At 43.9% G+C, this 14,935-nt stretch overlaps 1 non-coding gene across 1 annotated transcript; it reads left to right on the top strand.

Moving 5' to 3' along the window:
• Window positions 1–11,493: 11,493 nt before the first annotated feature.
• Window positions 11,494–11,600, top strand: LOC111753516 (U6 spliceosomal RNA). Its single transcript, XR_002788298.1, has one exon. It is a non-coding gene; the product is annotated as a U6 spliceosomal RNA (small nuclear RNA).
• The last annotated feature ends 3,335 nt before the right edge of the window (window positions 11,601–14,935 follow it).

The following is a 14,935-nucleotide window of genomic DNA, read 5'->3' as shown; positions in this document are numbered from 1 at the left end:
ATTGAACACAGCTGTTTGCAGTCTCTCTGTTTGAATGTCTACTTTGTATTCTTTGATACTGTGATTTGAGCAACTATTTCCAAGATGATAATATGTAATCTATTAACAGGTGATTTCTTACTGTTATGTTTTTTTTTTTGTAGTTCTGTATTATGTGTAACCTTACACTGCTTTGTTTTGTTTTGTGTTTTTCTCTTTTTCCTCTTAAATAAAATTTAAAAAAAACTCTTCAGATACTCGGAATACACGGTGTCCACCTCAATCTTATAAAGGCTATCTATGACAAACCAACAGCCAACATTATACTAAATGGAAAAAAACTGAAAACTTTCACTTAAAATCAGGAACAAGACAAGGATGTTTACTATCACCACTGCTATCCAATATAGCTCTGGAAACACTAGCCAGAGCAATCAGACAAGAGAGAGAAATAAAAGGAGCAAAGATAGGAAAGGAAGAAGTTAAATCATCACTATTTGCAAATAACATTATACTTTAGATAGAAGATCCAAAAAAGCTCCATTAAAAGACTACCAGATGTAATAAACAAATTCAACAGTGTAGCTGGATACAAAGTCAACACTCAAAAATTAATAGCATTCCTGTACACAAACAAAAAACTCACTGAGAGAGAAATTATGGAAACACCCCCCTTCACAATAGCACCTAAAAATGAAATACTTAGGAATCAACCTAACTAAGAATGTAAAAGACCTATATGCTGAAAATTATGCTACATTAAAAAAGGAGATGGAAGAGGATGTTAGAAAATGGAAAGATATTCCTTGCTCTTGGCTAGGAAGAACCAACACTGTGAAAATGGTCATACTCCCAAAACTGTTATACAGATTTAATGCAATCCCAATCAAAATACCATTAACGTACCTCACAGATCTAGAGAAAACACTCCTAAAATTCATTTGGAAGCAGAAGAAACCTAGAATAGCAAAGGCAATTCTGGGCAACAAAGGCAGGGCAGGAGGCATCTCAAAGCCACAGTGATAAAACCATCATGGTCCTGGCAAAGAAATAGACCTGAGGATCAATGGAATAGATTAGAAGATGAAAGCACAACTACAAAGACACTCAGTCACCTGATATTTGATAAGTGGCTAAATATGTTCACTGGAAGAAGGATAGCCTCTTTAATAAATGGTGTTGGAAAAACTGGCTTTCCACATGCCAAAGACTGAAACTAGATCCACACATATCACCATGCACAAAACTAAAGTCTAAGTGGATCAAAGACTTAAATGTTAAAACAGAAACACTAAATTATCTACTGGAAGATAAGGTCGGTAGAAGATAAGTCTCGGAAACATAGGAGTAGGCAGAAAATTCATGAACAAAACACAAACTGCAATGGAAATACTTCAAAGAATCAACAACTGGCATCTCATATTATTGAAAAGTTTCTGTACTTCAATGAAATCACCAACAGAGTGAAAAAAAAACCCCACAGAATGGGAAAGAATTATAGCCAGCAACCCCTCAGACAAAGGACTTATATCCAAAACATATAAAGAATTGAAAAACATCAAGCCCCCCAAATTCAAAGACCGCTCCAAAAATGGGCGTCTGAGATAAACACACAGTTCTCAGATGAAGAACAAATGGCAAATAAATACATGAAGATGTTCACCATCACTGGTCATTTGGGAAATGCAAATTAAAACAGCATTAAGATTTGACATCACTCCAGAAAGAATGGCTGCCATCAAGAAATCAACTGGTAACAAATGTTGGTGAGGCTGCGGGAGAGAAGGAACACTGCTCCACTGTTGGTGGGGTGTAGACTGGCGCAACCACTATGGAAATCAGTATGGAGAATTCTCAGAAGACTAGGACTGGAAGGTCCATTCAACCCAGCTATTCCCCTCCTGGGTATTTTCCCAGAAAAACTGAAAAGATCACCTCACAGTGATATATGTGCACCCATGTTCATAGCAGCACAATTTGTAAAAACTAAATCTTGGAAGCAACCAAGATGCCCATCCACTGCAGAGTGGATGAAAAAGATGTGGTATTTTTAGACAATAGAATATTACTCAGATATAAAAAGGATGATTTTGAGGCCTTCATAGGCAAATAGAGACAAGTCGAGGCTATCCTCATTAGTGAAATAAACAAGAATCATATTTATAAATATCACGTTGTGTCTCTAATGTAAAAAGTAATAAGAAATGTAGGAGTAATAAAATCCAAAATGTGTCATTGCTATTGTATAAAAGAGAGGAAAAAATAGTGCTCTAAAGGATACAACCACATGTATGGGAAGTGTGTAGAATTGATAACCCTATTACTAAGTTTTTGTTATTATTTGAACAGATAATTGATAATTGAACAGAACTGTTTGCAGTCTCGCTGTTTGAATGTCCATTTTTGTAACTTGAACTAGTTGTAAGAGGACAATATGTAATTATCAACTAGTGATTTCCTATTGTTTATTTTTTTGAAATTATGTATTATTTCTACTCTTTTTCTGTTTTTTTAAATAAAACAATGTCTTTATAGAGGCAATGAAATTGAAATGTGCTCATTTGGATCAACCTTAATCTAGAATGACTCTCCTCATAAAAAGAGGAAATGTGGACACAGGGACAGCACCATGATTAGAGGGGAGGTGGCCCTGGGGTGGAGATGGCAGCTCTACAGGCCAAGGGATGCTAGACTTTGCCAGCAAATGGCAGGAGCTGGACGAGGAAAGGTGGGTCCGGCCTGGAGCCACCAATCTGTGGCCCAGCCAGCGCCCTGAAAGTTTTAACTTCCAACTTCTGAGGTAGACAGTGAACAAATACGTGCTATCTGTAGTCATCTGAGAGAGTCAGGTAGGCAGGGGTCACTGGGTACTATCTCCCCAAGGGCTATATGCCACCTAACCTGGGGTAGTGGTAACCTGAGTGGCTGCCTGGAAAAAAATAAAGAAAACAATCTTACAATTGTGTGAAAAAAATGTAGGAATAAATTTAAACAAGGAAGGGAAAGAGTAATATCCTCCAAATTATGAAACATTGCTGAAAGAAATTGAAAAATATATAAAAATTAGAAATAGAATCTCTGTCCATGACTGGAAGAATTAACACTGGAAAATGTCTCTATTATCCAAAGTGGTCTACAGACTTGGTAGCAATACAGATGAAAACTCTAATGACATTTTTCACAGAAACAGAAAAACAATCCTGAAATCCTTCTGGGGAAGCCCCAAAGCAGTCTGAGAAAGGACAAAGCCCAACAAATCACATTTCCTGATTTCCAATTATATTACAAAGCCACATTAATCAATATAGTATGGCACTGGTGTACAGGCAGACACACAAGCTAAATGAATAGAATTAGAGAGCCCTAAGCAAATCCTTGCACACCAGTGAGTTTTTGACAAATCACCAGGGACACACATTAGGGACATCTTTGTCTCTTCAGGAGAATAAAACCAGATCCTTATTTCACACCACACACAACAATGTCCTACAATAAATTAAAATTTTAAACATTAAGACCTCAGATCATAACAAAACAGAGGGAAAATTCTACACATTTGTTCTGATAATGATTTTTTAAAATTTTTTTAAAATTTCAAAATACCAGAAAACAAAACAAAACAAACAGGATGAAATAAAACTGAAGTTTCTACACAGCAAAAAAAAAAAAAAAAAGAGCAACTAGCAAAACAAGAAAGTAAGCTACAAAATAAGAGAAAATATTTGCAAACTATCTAACCAACAAAAAATTAATATTAAAAATGTAGAAGGAACTCATGTAACTTGATAACAGGGAAACAAATAGCCCAGGTGAAAAACGGACCAAGGATCAGAATGGATGTTTCGTCTGCAGAGGAATGCAAGTGTTTAGTGGTATATGAAAAGATGTGAACACCGGAAACCACTGACGAATGCGAGTCAAACCACAAAAGGTAATTCCTCACGCTTGTTAGGATGCCAAGCGTCCCAAAATGGAAAGGTGACAGACGTTGACCGAGTTGGGAGAAAATGAGAACCCAGCACGCAGCCAGCAAGAAGATAAACTGGAGCAGCCTCAAGGGAAAACAGTGCAAACGGCCCTCCAAAAATGAAAGGGCTGACTCCCCAGAATCCCACTGTGCCCCTTTGGGTGTGCATACAGAGGAAATGAGAGCAGTGTTCAGAGGGACATCTGTGCCCTGTGTTTACCGCAGCATTATTTATAGTGTCCCTGAGGTGGAAGCAAGCGACGGTCCATCCCCAGATGAGCAGATAAAGAAAACACAGAGCACAGACGGTCTCACAATGGAGTATTCTTCAGCCTACAAAAGGGAGGAAATCCTGTCACCCGCTGATGGCCGGGAAGACGCTGTGCTAAGTAAAACAAGCCAGGCCCAGGGGACAAACACTGCACCACTCCAGCTCCCTCATCGGCAGCCTGAGAAGAGCGGACCTCGGCGACAGGAGGCACTCAGGTCACCAGGGGCCACGGGCGGAGGCAGGGCAGTGCCAGCCAAGTAACTGGAAGAGTTAAGACATTAGAATTTGCCTAATAAATTCATGAGACTCTGTTGCACTCTTGAAATTTGCTCAGATGTGCATCAGGGGTGTTCATGGAAGCACAGCATGGGCAGTGCTGTGTGTGACTCAGCTTGGTGTCATAGTCACTGGCAGGGTGTGCTGATATCAAACCACCACACTGCACACTTATTTGCTTGGCAGTAATCCCTCAGGAAACCTGGGGGGAAGGACATGAAAAGAGTAGGGGCGGGATCCTCTGCACCCACAGCTGTACCCTCGGGGTCCACTCAGGGGCCTCCCAGGGGACAGTGGCCATGGGCACCTCAGCCCCGCTGCTCAGATTTTCTGTGTAAGGACACCACTGTCCATGGGAACAGAACCCCCCTCCCTCCACCTCCCCACTGTGGTCCCCTCTGTGGTGTCCCCTGAGCCCACGGGACACTTCACTGTCCCCAGCCCCTTATCAGAGTCCTTGCCCCTCAGTCATGCCTGCCTGCGACCCTTCCCCACAAGTCCCAGCGGTCTCCCCAATGGACCTGCAACAACTCCTTCATGGGACCACTGTGTTTCCAAGGGAATGCGGTCCCTGGACTGCCCAGGGCCCAGCTGCCCAGCTTTCAGGGTTTTCTCCCTGTTATCAGACAAAACGCCCAAACACAGCCCACGCGTGACCACGTCACTGCCTGCTGGCCCTCGTCCTTCTGTCTGGTCTCTACACCCTCTGTAGCGTCTTTTGCCCTTAAAACACTGTGTCTTTCCCTGGGGGCCACTCTGTCCCCACCATCATCTCCCCGCTTCTCTCTGAGCATCTTCACAGCCCAAGCCCAACCAGCCCTACCACCCAGAAGTAATTACCGGCAGGAGCTCCTGGTGGCAGGGTCCCCGCTGTCCTCACCGCCCGCTTGGGTTCCAGGATGATGGGACGAGGTGCATGTTGAATGAGTGAATAACGATGAAACCACAGAGTCCTGGCCTGGCTCCCTCTGTGACCATCGTGATTCCAACCCACAGAGGAAGGAAAGAGGAAGTCACTGTGCTGGGAGTGAGATCCAGGCTAACAGAGGGGAGGCCCACAGCACGCATGGTGGCTGCCATGACCCTGTATGGGCTTGGAGTCCAGAGCCCATGTCACAGCCCGCTGGCTGCTGCATGCGCAGTGGCATCTGTACACTGCCCAACCTTGTATAGACTGCTGCTGCTATCGGCTGCCTGAGGACTCACAGCAGGTGACCACAAGCCGGGCACAGAGACCACCCACAGTTCATGCTCTTCTCATGGCTTTGTAGAGGGCAAGAGAGGCTGTCATGAGTCTTCCTTCAAGGAAAAAGACCCTGAGCCGCTGAGTCTTAGGTGGAGTCTCCCTCAGTATGAGACCATGTCTGAGCCAAACCAGTCTTCCAGGTGAGAGCGCTTGGGTGCCTCTTTTGTCCTCTTTGATCTCAGAACCTGAGAGGGGGTGAGGTAGGACTCTGCTCCCATGAGAGATGCCCAGAATGGCTGAGGCTGAGCCCATCCGGCTATCAGGACAAGACTCCATTGACTCAGCTCAGTGGGTGCAGGACCACATGGCCATGGAGGTCACTGTGTGATGAGACACAGCTACTGTGCCCACCCCACTGGTGTCAACAGAGCTGATGGGCACTGTCACGTGCTCCCAGTCTTTAGCAAGGGCTCCTACTGAGTGTCAGTGCACCAAGGTGGGCACTCCTGGGAGGACACACAGTGGTTCTGCTCACTGTGGGTGCTTGGTCCCTGGGACTGGGCTAGGGTCTATGTGGGCTCAAGATGAGCAACCATGCAGTCTCCCCATGGGGCTCTGACCCTGGCCAGGGAGCTCATGTTCTTCAGGGAGGGATGGAGTGGAGGCATGTGTGTGAGCAGGGTTTCCAGGGCAGTGAGGCCACTTTGCCTCCCAGAAAGGCAGGCCAAGGTCACCTGCACGTCATCCACAAGGTGTCTGGGTCCAATCCCTGAAAGAACAAGGAGGGTCAGGAGTCCCAGGAAGTTTGTACCAGTTATCAAAACCTGAAAGTTGCAGATCACAAGTGGCCAGGCTGGGCATGAAACCAAAGGACTGAGGGGTCACCCCAGGGTGCCCCATCCTTGAGCTGCATTGCCTTGCAGGCCTCCTCTGGGTGTGGTACAGAGCAGAGTAAGGGATCTGGAGCATCAAACAGGATGTCCTGATGCAGTTTTCTGCCCTCCATGGACTCAGCAACCCATGCACTGAAGACCGGAAGGCCCCACCCTGCACATCCAAAGCTGGAATTGAAACCCAGCCATCCACAAACACATCAGGCAGGGCTTCTGGTGAGGTCCTTTGGAATCAGGGTGGATGTGATGGGGCCTACAGAGCTATGCCCCAGAGCCTCCGAGGGAGGAGCAGGCTCCCCACTGATCTTCCCCAGGTGATCTGAGGGAAAGGATGTGCCTGTGTTCTCCTTGAGGCCAAGGCTGCCTTCCTTCCGTGCCATGCTATCCAGCTCAGGAGAGGGCAAAGCTCTCCTGTTCTTGGCCGCCACTCAGGCCAAAGGTTTATGCAGGGTGTATGACTGCCAGCTGGTTTATGTCTCCCTGCTGTGGGGCCTCCAAGTCTTTTGAATCAGGGGTCAAAATTGCACTTTAAGGCAAGAACACTCTGCTTCTGCTGCTCCTGAGGGGTAAACACTGGGAATTTCCCAGATTCCCCAGTACCTGAGGCAAAAACAAACCATGGCCACTGTCATGGATGGAGATGGGAAGCAGGTGACCAACACATGTCCCTATCATCTGTGCTCCTTGAGAAGGGATGAGCACCAGGCATGTGACTGTCCCTCCAATGTCCTTTCCTGTGAGCTATGCACTCTGCAATGAGGGCTAAACCCATCCACTGGGCCAGTGTCTGAGCTGGGCAGATCCATGGCTCCTTGGACCCTGCCAGCTGGCAGATGCCCCAACCACAGCATCCTGGAACCGTTCCTGTCCTGCAGGCGGAGACACCGCCTCCCCACCATCCTGTCACCTTCCCAACATCTGAATTTCCCCTTGAGGAAGGTGAGCCTGAAGCCCTGCCCCACACTCCTTCTGCAAGCCAAAGCCCACAGAGATTCCTCTGGGCCCTCAGACTCCAGGGCTCCAGGCTCATCTTCCACGAATAGCCTCTTGATGCCACTTGGAGTCCAGACGTGAAACAGCCATTGTCCTCTTCTCATCAGACAAACCGCGGACGTGACTCGGCCTTGGAGACTGAAAGTCTGCCCTGTTTTCCTCCAGTCTGACACTGGGATCCTCCCTGTTCAACTCAGGTGAGGAAAAAGCAAGTCATGGCATCTTCACCTTGGAAAACTTTGAGCCCACGGAGCTTTAAATAGAGCATTGTTGGGCCAGTACTGGAAAGCCGATGATTGTATTTCCCCAGTTCCGACACACCCTTTCCCCCATAGCACTCCTGCTCCTGAAACAGGGCGGTAACTTATAGCAGAGCTTGCATTTAATCATTTAATGTCATTTTCCTTTTTTTTTTTTTTTTTCTGAGACAGCGTCTCGTTCTACAGTTCAGGCTGGCTTTGAGCTCACGGAAACTCCCCTGCCTCAGTCTCCCGAGTGCTGGGATTATAGGCGTGTACCACCATGCCAGATCCAGTCTCTTTCTTGAAACAGAAACACTTGCTATCTTCTTGATTCTTCACCTTGCACACAACCGTCTGAACCGTTGAGTGTTTTTTTTTTTTTTTTTTTTTTTTCCGTCGAGTGTTTTCACTCTGACTCATTTGAACAGGTCCAGGAACACCTGGGACTGCCAAGGGCATGCCGGGTGCCTCTAGCCAAGCTTTTATCTTCCACCCTCGCTCAGCCTGTCTTGCCCTTTCCTGTTCCTGTGTTTCCCAGCATCCCATGCGCTCCTCTCTCATGATCTTTACGGAATGGGTGTTTCACCCTTCCACAGCCCTCCCTGTTATTTGCAAAAGTTTTTACACTGACTGTGGCCATGCTCAGCATCCACTTGGAGAAAAGAAAATGAATTTCTTCAGCTAGTTTCAGTGGTGGTCTACTTTCTCCTAGAGCTTTGCAGAGAGCAGTTGCCTGCGGGCATTTCTGGATTTAGTTGTGTGGACCGGAAGGCCTTGGACACTGGCCATGGCTTTGCCAGGGTCCTGGCTGTGAATGAAATCTCTGACGTCTTCTGAGTGCCCTCACCTGTGTGGCCTTCAGCTGCTCCTGAGATGCTGCAGAGCCATTTCCCCAAATACTCTTCCTCCTTCCTCCCTTACGTTCTTCTTTTCACTCTCTCCCTCCTCCTCCCTTTTCTTTGCATTTATGTGAAGGTGCCATGACACTGTGGTTGGTGTCACGGAGATCTAGTGTAATAGATTCTGCTGTTTGTTCCCAGCTACAAAGGTGCTGATCTCGGGGGTCCTTTGTCCCAAAGGGTGAGCTGCGTGCACAGGGCTCTCAGCTGTGAATGCTGTCACATACTAAACCCATGGATCCCTGAAGTGGTGAAGCGTGGCCTGCTAACACAGGCTTTCATGTGAGACTCCAGTGGCCTAACTGCAACCTTGCAGGTAGCCTGGTCACATTGCAGCTTTGCAACCCAGGCTGTTTCCACAGAGACAACCTGTGACCAAAGATGTGTGGCTCAGATCAGATCTCTATGTGCCTCAGATCATATCTGTGTGCCTCATGGGGATACCACCCATCTGTGAAAGCATGCACAGCCTGGGTTCACCCCCAAGTAAACCCACTGCTCTGCAGAATTCTCTGCCTGTTGTTCAGGTTGACTTGGGGCACAGAAGAAAGACAAAGGGAAAAGATGTGGTCCTGTTGATAGTAAGTGGCCGCTATCCTCACTTAATCAGGGCCCCACATCAGGCAAGGGATTCATGCCCAGCTGCTGGGAGACACCTCCCTTTGACCTGCCCTGACTTGCCTGGAAGTTTGCCTGATCAAAGGGTGTCTGATGCAGGAATGCAGGGGTCTGAGTCCTTTCACTGAGGTGGGTTTGACCCTGCTGTACTTTCCTGTTCCTGTAGCATCAGGCTGAGAGGGCAGACTCTGCCCTGCCTCATATCCCTCCTGACTCTTTTCATGAGACCATACCTTCAATGAATAACTGGGGAGGATTTACAAGGCAATGCCTCTATGTGCATCGCAGTGAGACACCTCAAAGTAGAACGGCTGAAATCGAAAGTGTAGATACCACCAAATATAGGTGAGGAACAAATGAGCAACAGGAGCTCCTGTTCACTGTTGACAGAAAATGCAAAATAGCACTGTTGACAAAGAGCTGGTCTGGTCATTTCTTATAAACATGGGCTTACCATAGAGGACTGTTTACTGTGGTATGTCAACCTCACTGAATTACCCAGCAGATTAGTCATGCATGCCCCTGAGTGTATCTGGTTGGGTCATGGGGATGTGGCCTTGGGTATTACATCTGATCCCTTGTTCTTCCTCTCTGGTACTGTTTCCCTGTTCTGCCTCCTGACTATCATGAGCTATGTAGCTTTGCTTGCTCCACCACACCCTTATTCCTGCCTTGGAACCAACCAACCATGGACTGAGTCCTCTTAAACCGCGAGCCAAATAAACCTCTCCTCCTTTAAATTGTGGGTGTTAGGTGTGATGTCCCAGTCATGAGAAAGCCAAATACACCATATCACTTACCAATCATACTAAGTAGTTAGCCAACGAGTTGACAATTTTTATGTCCACACAAAACTTGGAACCAACCAAGATGCCCTTCAACACATAAGGGTGAATAGTGATGTGCACTTTTTATTGTTTCCTTCCCAAACCCAAGGTCTTCTAGCTCAGCTTCTTGTCTTGCTGCATCAACTTGGACTTCCTGTGTGATATTTCTGCATCTTCCCTTCCCCTTTAGCCTTCCATGTTCTTATCACCTTGCATTAGTGTGTTGCAAATGTGACAATTTATGACCATACTGACACGATTATTAACCAAAGTCCATTGCCTACACTAGAGGGTGCTCTTTGGGTTCCATCATTTCATGGATTTTGACAAACACAATGTGTCAGATATTCTTCATTACAGAATCACACAGAATAGTTTAAAAGTCTTCAAAAGCCTTCAAAAATACACCTGTTCATCTTTCTCTTCCTCTCCTGGAAGGTCCCCAAACCACTGACCCGTCACCATCTCTACCCTTTCCTGGATGTTGTACAGCTGGATTCACTACATTGGATGGCCTTTCCAGATTGGTTTCTTCTATATACAGATGTGTGTTCACACTTAATTTTTTTCCTTTCATATATCATGCTTTTGATGCTATATTTAAAAAGTCACTATCAAATGTGCTTGGCTACCATCATTAACAGTAATGGATCATTTATGGTTTCTCCTTCATCTTCCTGAAATGTTACAGCTTCACACTTTATGTTCAGTATGGCATCTGTGTGAAGTTTGCTTTTGTGAAAGGTATAGGATCCAGACGTTGTTTTGCAAATGGGCATCCAGGTATCTGACACTACTTGTTGATGAGACTCCTTTCTCTGTTTGCTTTGCTTCTTTGCAAGGATCAGCTGCCTGCATCTGTGGGGCTGTTTCTGTGGTCTCTGTTCTCTGTTCTCTGTTCTCTGGCCTGATCTTCCATCTAATCTTTCTCCAGGACCACATAGTTTTGATTGCAGGAGCTTCATAGCAAATCTTGAGTCAAGCAGTGCCAATCCTCCTACATTGTCCTTCCAAACACTGTTTGCTACTTGGAAACTTGTGCCTTTTTCCACATCAACTTCAGGACAAGCTTATTGACATCCACCAAGCACTTCTGGGTAGCTGGATTAAGACTACACCAAATCTATAACCAAATTTGAAAAGATTAACAAGATTGACCTTTTCTGTCTATGAACATGGAATACCCCTCCGTTTATTGTGATCTCCCTGTTTTAATCACCACTTGTGTGTTTGGACATAGGGATCTGGTCTGTATTTTCATTCATACAGACTGCTCCATTGTTGGGAAAGTAGTCTGTTTCAAAGAAATATTGGAAGTTACAGAGCTTTTAAAACATTTCATGTGCTCCATTTGGCAGCACATATACTAAAATTGGAATTATACGGAGAAGATTAGCATGGCCCCTGAGCAAGGATGACACTCAAATTTGTGAAGCGTTCCATATTTTTAAGTTAAATTATCATTATTTTCAGAGGATCTCAGAAAATGGAAAAACATCCCTTGCTCATGGATAGGAAGAATAAATATTGTGAAAATGGCCATTCTCCAAAAACTGTTATACAGATTCAATGAAATCCCAATAAAAATACCATCAACATACCTCATAGATCTTGAGAAATCACTCCTAAAATTCATCTGGAGTGAGAAGAGACCTAGAATAGCAAAGACAGTTCTAAGCAGCAAAGGCAAGGCAGGAGGCATCACAATCCCTGACTTGAAGTTATACTACCAAGCAACTGTAGTAAGATCAACATGGTACTGGAATAAAAACAGAGCTGAAGATCAATGGAATAGATCAGAAGATAACACAACTACAAACACACTCAACCATCTTTTTTCTTTGAAAAAGGGGACATACAGGTTCACTGAAAGAACGACAGTCTCTTTAATAAATGGTGTTGGAAAAACTGGCTCTCCAGATGCCAAAAACTAAAACTAGACCCATGCCTATCACCATGTACTAAATTAAAATCTAAATGGATCAAAGATCTGAATATTAAAACAGAAACACTAAATCTATTGGAAGACAAATTGGGTAAAAACCTTGAAGACATAGGAGTAGGTAGAGAATTCATGAAAAGGAATCAAACTGTATGGGAAATACTTTCCAGAATCAACAATTGGGATCATGTCTTAATAAAGTTTGCACGTCAAAAGAAGTCTCTAGCAAAGTGAAAAGAAAACCTAGAAACTGGGAAACAATCTTAGTGAACTGTCCCTCAGACAAAGGACTTCTATCTAAAACATATAAAGAATTAAAAAAATTCAGACCCCCAAAATTCAAGGATCCAATCCAAAAATGGGCTTCTGAGATGAATACGCAATTCTCAGAGGAAGAAATACAAACGGCAAATAAATACATGAAAAAATGTTCATCATCATTAATCATTAAAGAAATGCAAATTAAAACCACACTGAGATTCCATCTCACTTCTGAAAGAATAGCCAGGATCAAGAAAACCACCAACAACATATACAACAACATAAGGGGAGAGGCTGTGGGGAAAAAGGAACTCTCCTGCACTGTTGGTGGGAGTGTAGACTGGTGCAACCATTGTGAAGGTCAGTCTGGAGATTTCTCAAAAAGTTAGGATTGGAAGTACCATTTGTTCCAGCTATTCCACTTCTAGGCATATTCCCAGCAGAACTGAAAGCATCATACCACAGTGATATATGTGCACCCATGTTTATAGCAGCACAATTTGTAATAGCCAGATCTTGGAAACAACCCAAGTGTCCATCAACTGAGGAATGGATAAAAAAGTTGTGGTATTTTTACACAATGGAGTACTACTCAGCTATAAAGAATGATCACATTGAGATATTTATAAATAAGTAGGCGCAGCTTGAGACCATACACATAAGTGAAATAAATCAAACTCACATATATAAATATCTAGTAGTTTCCCTGGTGTAACAAATGGTAAGAATACATAAAAGTATGTGGTAATCATGATTCCCTATTATATTGTTTTGAAGCCTTATAATGTTTTCATTCATTAATTGGAATGGTTTTATTCTGGGGTGTTTGATTTTATTGTCTGTGATGGTATGAACAGCTATTTTGAAGAAAACAAGACATTATAATAGCTAGTGATGACTTAATATCATCTTGTTTTGAAGTCCCACCAAGCTTTTGTTCTTTTGTTTCCATCAGTTTTATCATGTTGTATCTTATTGGATTTTGTTTTATGTGATAGTATAAACAAAATTTTTTATGGACAAGGAGATAATATAGTAACCTTTGTTCGTTTTCTGTTAGTTGATTCTGAATACCCTGTAATACTTTCAATCTCTTGAATGGTTTTACACTGTCTTGTTATGTTTGATACTATAGTCTATGAAGGTATATTCAAACATTTCAAGGAAAGAGACACTACGGTAATTACTGTTCTGTCAGGTTGTCTTGTGGTGAAACACTATGTTGCTTAAATTGTTCTGTTCTGAACCGTTTTGTTATGTGCTCTTTTATCTTAATCTTTTTTAAAATAAAAAAATTCATAAACATTTATCTTTAATAAAAGTGAATTTTCTACAACGTTGGTCTGGCCAGAGTCTGGAGAGAGGGAGTTGGAGAGGGGAAAAATGTAGCACAGGAAATTTTAAAGCAGTGAGTGACGTACATGGTGAACGCATGACGCATTTTCCAAATCCCACAGAATGCAACACAGAGGGAGGACTGCAACGCAAACCCCTAGTATCTGTTAATAGTGACACCTCAGCACCCACCAGCTGTCACACATCTGCACCACATTAACACGAAATCCATAGTCACAGAAATGGTGAGGCAGACAGAGGGTAAGTGGGAGAGGTCTGGACTTACAGTGCAGCGTGCTTGTGAACCTAAATTTTAAAAAATAGTATTGAAATTTAAAATTACCTGATCTCTTCTAATAGCTCCATTTCAGAAATATGTTTTAGTCTAAAATTATTATTTTTTATTGGTATATTTGCATACTGTTTACAAGGCTCGCATGGAGTTGGCATGTACACTGCACATCTTAATCCCGACCTCTCCCTCCCTCTGCCTTTATCCCCTCAATCCCCTTCCTATTTGTGAAAGGCCTCTCTCCCTTTCCCCATCCTCTGTTTATTACTTTACTCTTTGCTTATACTTTGGATTTCTCATATAAGAGAAACCATATGATACGTAAGCTTGTGCACCTGGTTTGTTTCACTTATTTTAAATTTTGGAAACAGAACTCACAACACAATCCTGCAGCAGGAAATTAGAGCATAGCCAAACACTGGGCAGTTGGGAGTGACCTTTCAACTGTGGGGACCTGTGGATCATAGAGATTTGAGACAGGTGCACAGGAAGCTTCCCGGTGCTGCATCTGGTCTCAATCAGAAACTCTGTCTTCATTTCTTCTGGCACAAGTTCAAGCCGAGCCCTGTGCCGGATACCAATTTTCTGGCAAGCAGTCAAGCAAGTTATTGACATGATGACCTAAGTCTGACAGCAGAACGGGGTGAAAAGATGGCAGTGTTAAGCTTGGAGTCTTTCCACCAACCCACCCTGCACTCCGCTTCCTTTCCTAGTTTAACTGCTCGCTCTGCAGTACATTCTTCTTTTTCCTTCGTCACCTACTTTTAAGCCTAACTTCAATACCTGTAATAATTGCCAAGCTTTTTGCTTTTTTCATTTGTCCCATGCAGTTCTTTGAACAGGACAGGAAGAACCTGAAAAGGACCCCTGGCCACCACAGCCCTGTATTTCTTAAGATCACTTCTTGTTTCCTAAAGTGGAACAACAAAGCAACTCGAAACACAAAAGTCAAAT

The sequence above is a fragment of the Cavia porcellus genome, unplaced genomic scaffold, assembly GCF_034190915.1.
Source record: "Cavia porcellus strain 051 isolate PalLab524CR breed Dunkin Hartley unplaced genomic scaffold, mCavPor4.1 scaffold_5, whole genome shotgun sequence".
NCBI classification, from domain to species: domain Eukaryota; kingdom Metazoa; phylum Chordata; class Mammalia; order Rodentia; family Caviidae; genus Cavia; species Cavia porcellus.
The sequence above is the reverse complement of the archived record's forward strand: the minus strand, read 5'-3'. Positions and strand labels throughout refer to the sequence as shown.